The 8,685-nt window shown below is 30.7% G+C and overlaps 1 long non-coding RNA gene across 1 annotated transcript; it reads right to left on the bottom strand.

The window, feature by feature from the left end:
* Positions 1-6,984: 6,984 nt before the first annotated feature.
* On the bottom strand, positions 6,985-8,266 carry LOC143057311 (uncharacterized). Its single transcript, XR_012972700.1, has 2 exons — positions 7,925-8,266; positions 6,985-7,125 (listed from the first exon to the last, which is right to left on the bottom strand). It is a non-coding gene; the product is annotated as an uncharacterized LOC143057311 (long non-coding RNA).
* Between the last annotated feature and the right edge of the window lie 419 nt (positions 8,267-8,685).

The raw sequence follows: 8,685 nt of genomic DNA, 5'->3' as shown, positions 1-8,685 counted from the left end.
ATAGTCCAAAAGTTATATATAGAATTTATAAGAATGTTTGGAGACGCAGATCCTACTATATCTACCATCAGATATCGATTTAAAAAGTGGCTGAATAAAAGTCTTGAAAATAATTACCGGTAAGTTGGTTTAACTTTACTGTTATAAGAATAATTGTTTTCACGATATTGCTGTCACCAAAAAATAATAATAGATCTACATTATGTGACAGAATTTTCTGACTATCTTTGATAAATTTGATGATAAATAAAAATTATAAAACATTATATGTTTGCTTTATTTCATAATTTCTAAATGCTGTTTCGTAAGAATATTATATCGATGTGTGACAAAGTAGAACTTTTGTCTACAAATGCAGAAAACATCGCAATACGTAATATTGTTATGTTAGTTTTAATACAAATTGCGTAGCTTTTTTTAAAACAACATAATATTTTTTTAAAAGAATACATATGAAAATAAGAAGATATTATAAGTGATTATAAAATGAGTCAATCGTACCAATAATGACACTTATGTTAAAATATGAGCAATTACTGTTTGCAGTTCGTAATGTTTCTTTCTTTTCAGTCAAGACACAGTCAGGGTTTCAACTTTAAATATGTTTGAGCTTAATATGCATATCTAATACTTACATTTGTCGTATGGTTCATAGCCTTCGTACTCGTCCTCTCTCTCGTAATACCTTGCTGCATGACAAATTAACATAACAATTACCATGATTACGGAAAATAACATCTTTACAAACTCTTCAGAGACATTCACCATTTTAAATGATCAAAGTATTTTGGTAGTACAGTTTATTATAAGTTGTCGTAAATATGCATATGCTTTAAAAATAACTCTTATTTATGCAATAAATAACTTGACCCGAAATGATACAAAACCGCTAAATGCGTGGTGGCTGACGGAAGCTTCATCGGGAACATGTTGTTTACATGCTGAAACGTGTTTAAATTGTAGTAATGACCATTGTTTTGGACACGAAATGTGTTAATGTTGTGAAAATAGATAAGCCAATATGTTGACGGATCCCAAATGTTTTTGTTTATATAAATCTAATTGGTATGTTGTAGATTTTCACCTTCATTTTGACTTTCAAAATCACACAATTATGTTGTTACGTAAGGTGTTATACTAACGGCTATCATTGTGCTTGCCATTGAAATCAATTAACGACAACAAAAACGGCAAATTCAATTTTGGGTAGTATATATAAGATGATGAATAAGGGAACGATCATTTAACTATTTTTGTTAAGACTGTAAGAATTGATTTATTGGTCTAAAGCTGTTACAATTACCTTATTGTTACAGCTTTCGCAAACAAGGTACCCTGGTTTATTAATATCTGTAAGAACATTGTGTCTCAAAGATAATGATAAGGGAGAGGGGGTATGTCTTTTTAGAAAAAAATATTCTGATCCGCAATTTTATGAAAACATATATTGTAGTCAAGCAGATGACAAAAAAAGAATTCTGAATCAAGATTTTCCTCATACCTTATAGTGAAAATTAAAATTTGATTGACAACTGTGTCGATAGACGATAACAGAGCGTAATACAAGACTTAGTATAGATATGTAATGGTTGTTAATGACACAAACGCCCTCATGAAATACTTGACAATGAATGATATATCTAGTTTTGCTTAATCTTGAAAGTTGCTAAAATGAAATAACTCTAAAAAATATTCTTTGGTCCAAAGCGTTCGCTTCCCAAAATATTTTATAAGTATGTGATGTATATATAAGTAGAAACGTTACAACCTAAATGACAAAGAGACATCAAATAAAAGGAAAAATTTGTCTATAGTCAACTTCGTCTGAGGAAATTTGAACCTTCCAATATTTGGTTGGAATATTGTTTAATCTGTAAATGTCTTAGAATTAACTCGAGTGGAAACCTTTCAAACCAATGTCACTTAAACAATGCATCATACTTAAATCACGGATGTGGAGATTTTCAGCTCTCTTATCGATTTCGCTTTGATATAACTATTTCGGCAAGTTGTTTTTTTAGGATAGAGTATTTTTCATATCTAAAGGACTCCGCTAACATGAGCAAATCATTGTTTTTCTTTGTCATAAAATCCCGTTTGAATGCAATCTTTATCATCATTCTTTTCTATAACTCATGTTGGTGGAGGCCTTTAAAAACTAAGGATTTCAGTCAAAAAAACATTTTTGCCATATTTTGATGTAATCAAAGCACTTCAAGCAACCCAAAATCAGGTTTCTTCTTTACTAACAGATAATATCCGCATGTGCTACTTAGGAACAGATAATTGCAGAATAATTCCGATAATAATTTTATTAATTTCATGAAAATTCTATTTTAACAAAAAAGGAGGCCAAAAAACGGCCCTAATGGGACCTTGTACTTTACATGTGAAAGTCCTTTAAAAATAACGATATGTGGTATGATTACCAATGAAAATATTATCCGTAGGATATCACCGGACGTAGATGTCAACAACTGTAGGGCAATATATATGGCTGTCTACAATGCGCAAATTCCATTTCATATGTATTTTAAATTTTAAAGTATCGGATACGGAAAATATAATGATGACGTGTAGGATCACATTTATTGATACAACCAAAATCAAATTCTCTGAAGAAATGTGTAGCGAGTTTTGTTGAGTATTAAAGAATACTGGGTCACTGTGATCTTCTTGTAAGGTTAGAGATATTTTTCTCATATCTCGAAACTCCATTTAACAGTTATCTGAAGAACTGCTAAATCGAGCTCTCCATAAAAGTTTCCACTTTCTTTTATAATATGTTTTTGTTTTCTTCATTAAATCAAAATTATAACAGCCAATTAATTCCATTATGTTTTATATAAAACAAAAGTGTTCATGGTATTACTATGCAAAAGATATGGAAAAAGGTCAATACAATATTGCACAGAAAGAAGTATCCTTTATAAAGATGTATAAAACTTCAAAGTGTTACAGCAGTTGAAATGAATGTGATGCTAGTTTTTTTAAACCTTATTCTTTGAATAAATTCAGATGTATTGATATATGTTATAGATGTAATATAAATGTATTTTAATCTGTGCTTTCACAGTCTCTCATAAATCTTTTTAGAGTGGCTCTTTTATAAATTGATCTGTTAATATTATATTGTGTTTTATATCAAATGTTCTAAAGAGGTGAGACTTAAATTATTTATTGTTGTTGTTGTTGTTTGTTGTTGTTTTATTTTGCACATTCTTTTTCTTTTATATATAGGATTTGTAAGAGGTATAATAATTCTGACATTTTTCTTTTGTTTAGTGGAGGGGGGATAAAAGCTCCAATTGTTCTGTAATTGTCGTTATATATTGATACGTCAATGAACAAATTACATAAACTTAGATTCATAGATTATTAACGGCTTTTCAAACAAGGGCCGAAGGGAATTTCTCAACAACACTATCGTCAAAGAGACGAAAGCCCTGTAGTGATATGCGACCTAGAAACATCCTTGGGTTGAAACAAGCATTTTTAATCTGTTGATCGCAATTTTGTCTACGGCGTCGTTGATATTTACAATGGCACGTGTGCCTTTATTTTCTGATGTTAATTTTCTATCCCAAGCGAGTAGCATGTTAAGAAAGTTATCAGCAAAAACAGATCAAAGGAAAAATACAAAATTGGCAATTTAAACAACTATCAATGCATCCTAGATCACATGGAAATCCTACATTTTTTTATTAAGTTAACAAAATATCAAGATTTATGTTATCTCTCTCTCTCTCTCTCTCTCTCTCTCGTACGAAGTTAATCGTTTCTAGACCAAGATTGGTTTTATTTTTATCGTATATATCAGATTTTTCTAATACAATGTTGTATAAGGATATACCCATATTCTTTACATTGTACAAAATGAAAGACATATAACATTTCATCCCCTGACACATCAAAGTTTTGAGTTCATACTTTTATATTTGTTTTTTAGTTTTCATAATGCAGAAAAAAACAATTATGTCGATTCTTTTCTATTTATCATTATAAAAGGTTTGATACAACTTTTGGGAATTGTAGGTCCTGAATGCTCTCCAACTTTGTACTTGTTTGGCTTATAACTATTTTGATCTGAGCGTCACTGATGAGTCGAAACTCGCGTCTAGCGTATTGAATTATAATCCTGGTACCTATATATCATTATCTCACACATTTGTCACTATGTTGTATAATACTATTTGTTAACATACATTTGTTGCATAAAGGTTTATATAAAATTGTAAATAATTATGTTATTGTCGTTATAACTACGTCAAAATACAAATGACAGGAAAATAAGACAAACAGGTATCGATGCATTCTAAACTTTTATGTTAACACTGCACAAAATTTACATTGGGAGAATAATATATAACTCTATAAATAATGAAGGTATAATTTTACAAGCTTAAAACATGGATTATATCAAAGTATGTTAATAGAGGTAAAAAAAACTTTCGACGGTGTTTTCTAAGAAAGCACTCCAAGGAATACAACTTTTACAAATATTTTTATGGTAAGATGAATTGTTTTTATTCGTGCTCACGCAGCTGAATAGACCCATGTGGTTTTGATATTCTAAAACATTAAATTTCAAATTTCCTGTTGCGCAAATGCAATGATAATAATTCCACAGACTCTTGTCGTGAGTACTGCGATCTTCTAAATGATTTAATGTATGAAAAATCTTAATTTAGAAAATCATTGAATATGGGGAACAAAGCCTGCAGGCTTCAGGAATCGTTATCGCCCGTCTGGCTTTTGTGCCAACATTTCAATCACCGAAAACATATTTAATATGACTATATCAATAATCCATATTAACATGTAAATGCATATATTTATTCTACCTTTTAGTTCTTAGAACTGTTAATTACAGAAAAAGCAAATGGAAATCTGATTGTGCATGGAGTTCTTTTGTAACCTATATGGCATGATTGCCACTATCAACGTATGGTCATAGGATTGCATACATCAACTTCATTTCTATCAAGTCTGAAGTGATTTTGGCTTTTAAGATTCTAAGAGCATGGTCTCATTTTAAGGATATGGTTGCGTGCTTACTAACCTTGCTTATCCCAACCACATTCTGAATTTTGCTGTATCTAGTCAAGAGTTTGTAATTCAGTAGCAGTAGCTTGTTCCTGTCAATCTATTTGTTTTTTTCTTTAAAATTCTAACATATTACATTTCGGGACCTTTAAATTCTGTCCTTATTGTTAAGGGCAGTACGGAGACTTATAGCTGCTCACATCTACGCCATTGTCGCATTCTATGGATGGTTGTCTCAATAATATCCTATCCTCTTATTTTTAAAATAACCTTTTTTAATGTGCGCAATGGTAAAACTTGACAGATTTGTTCAAAAGTGGCCCTCATGTCAAAAAATAAATATTGAGGAAATTAATTCGTTATTTTGTCATTTTTTCCAAAGTTGTACCTGAGCTTAACAATAAAAACAAAAGGCGGATAAACATAGTCATCAAATATCCTTATAATTTGGTACGCCAGAGGTGCGTATCATCTACATTAGATTAGTCAATATTGCGCAAATCAAAAGCGAACAACAACAAAAGGTAACGACTGAATTATGGCATTCTAGTAACAAGGGATAAAAGCACAACGAATGGGATGGGGTTAAACATGTTTTCATCGATTAACCCTCCATAACATTATGCAATGGTGTATCAGAACAACATAGACAAATATTGTTAAATAGAATACGAAATGGCCTTACTCTTCAGAATGACACAAATAAATATAAAACACAATGACATAACGAAAAAATACAGAACGTATGGATCTAAACAGCTAATGAAATCTAGTATAAGTCAATAACAACACTTTTATTCCCCCAACTATATTCCGCCGATCAGTACACATCCAACGAATCTTAAAAATGTAAAAAGATCGTACACAGTCTTAGGAAGAAATGACTTTGTGCAGTGCTAAAATACAAGTACTTTATATTGAAAGGATGAAGAACTTAAATTGGTTGTAGTCAACTTGAAATACTCTTTTATTGGTATTGTTCAGATGTTTTAATGAGTGTATCAATTTATTACAAAAACAACAATTGATTCGTGATGCTGCATTGGTCAAAACATGTTCACACAATATATACATTGAACCATTGTTGTAACTTTGATTTGTCTCTTTGAATTCTCAAACGGCAGACAGGTAGTATGTCATTAAATACACCTTGATCAGGGAGGTTCCAGTATCATGTTTAATTTGCACTTTCATTTCATAGAATAATATTGTGTTTTTATATTTTGCTACTGTTAAATATTGTTTTTAAATAGCACAGAAGGTAACAAAACGTTAATGTGTAGAAAGTTTTGTCACTTCTCCATTTGTTATCTACATAGGTGCAATGTACCTGAATTGTGTATGTATCAATTTAGCAATTATATTTAAAGTAGATATTAAATATGGCACAACCAAAAGCAATATCTTTATCTTCAAATGATATTTGACCCTGTTTGGGTGAGTGTTTTATTCCTCTTTACTAATAACTTTAGAACCATTTCAGAAACCACTATCTAAAGGGTTATTGTTGGCTTGTTGCATGGCAACATGCTTGTCCTTTTACAATATCACCACACTGCTCTTCATCCTAAATTACATGCCGTGTAAAACAGACCTTGAATGTACTGATTCTTAATTATTTGTTCTCATCCTGAATAAACTCATCATAGATACCAGGACTTAATTTTATATATACGCCAGACGCGCGTTTATGCATGTTATACTTTTGACAAGACATTAAGCAAGAATCAATCATTTGAATTTACTACTCTAATGACCATTGTCCTTAGTAAAAATCACCGGCATGAAACATATGAAACAGATCAAGAAAAAACTAACGGCATTATTCATAACAAAACAATTTACCAAAAAAAAAATATAAAAGAAATGAATGGAAGGCAACTTCTAAACAAAAGACTACTGACTTTAGATGGGCACATGAAGAATGTTTTCCATATATTAAAATGAAGTTTTTATTCTACATTTTTTACTTTATATATAAATGAAACACCGATGGAATTGCTAATGATATACAGATTTCTTTTGATCATCCTTCTACAGAAACTACCATTCGTTGTAATTTGGTTTTAGGTAAAGCTTCTGAAAAATAAATTAATAATATGTCAAATGTCTTTGTCTTACCATTTCATCGCATGTATATGATAAAGGTCACCAACTTAAACATTTAAAAATTTACAAATAGAGCATGTAATGTAATTTTCTAATTCGGTATATCTAGTGTTTTGAATACAAACCGTATTGCATAAGGCGCCAATTTATGCTGTTACGTTTATCAGATACGCCTACGCCACGGGATTTAGCTAAGAACTCTACAGGACATCCTATAAAAAGCTATCGGTACGAAAGATGCAATAAAAACACAGATTAAAATTTGCTGTACACGAATTTAATATCCATTACATTGCAATTCTTTTTTTTCTTATTTATATAATTTTCAAGATTTGCATTTCCAAAAATAATAATGGTACTATATATTCTGTAACGGAATTTGATTAACTTGAAGTCAACATGAAGAACTTGAACTATCAATTTTATTATCTTTTTATGGAAACTTTATGTTTGCTTGGTTTCATACTTCTAAAATTATGTTCTTTTTTGTGAGACAAGAAACACACATGCTTCGATACAAACTTATACTACAGAGAACCTGCCACTACCTCAAAATGGCATGTTCTAATTCGAATTACAAAATAAATATTAAAGAAAATAAAAGAGGGGAAAAATAGATCATTTGTGATTGACAACCGTACCAATAACGGCCATCGCAAACAGATATGAATAATTACAGGTCACAGTTCAAGATTTTTGCACAGTTAATATAAAGAAAATATGTTAAATACATTTATTATTAAGCTAAATTTGCCTAGTATAGACTTACATTTGTCGTATCGTTCATATCCTTCGCCCCCGTCCTCTCTTTCGTAATAACCAGTAGAACAAATAACAATCAACATCACAAATACAGAAACCATCATCTTCACAAACTCTTCGGAGATAGCCACCATTTTTTAGTTTTCCTAGTGTTTTGGTAGTACAGTTAAATATAAGTTGTCGTAAATATGTATATGCCTTCAAAATACTCTTATTTATACACCAAATAGTTTGACCCGGAATGATACCAAACCACAAAATGCGTGGTGGCTGACGGAAGCTACATTAGAAATATATGTTGATTACATGCTTAAACTTGTTCAAATTGAAGTAATGACCACTGTGTTGGGACACGAAGTGCGTAAATAGTGTGAAAATGGATAGTCCAATATGTTGACGAATTCCAAATATTTTTGTTTACATCAAAACTAATTTGTATGTTGTAAATTTTCACCTTCATTCTGACTTTGAAAATAACGCAAATATTTTGTCAGTTTATACATCCTATTGCGTTCTTTAATTTATTACCTATGCAACAGGATTCGTGCTCCTGATTGTCGTTAAAAAGCTGTTTGCTGTTTCCATGCATTGACATTACAAACTAACTTAGAGCTGGATAATGACTATACATTTCATCTCAGTTGCACTATCTTTAGCGATAGCTATAATATATAGACGTTAACAGGATGTGATGGAGTTATAGATAAGATATCGATGTAAATTACACAAACACACTCATGAAATACAATGTTAAAGGCAGTGATTGAT

Source organism: Mytilus galloprovincialis, chromosome 13 (assembly GCF_965363235.1).
Source record: "Mytilus galloprovincialis chromosome 13, xbMytGall1.hap1.1, whole genome shotgun sequence".
Lineage (NCBI taxonomy): Eukaryota > Metazoa > Mollusca > Bivalvia > Mytilida > Mytilidae > Mytilus > Mytilus galloprovincialis.
Note: the sequence above shows the minus strand (reverse complement) of the source record. Positions and strands in the feature narration are given on the sequence as shown.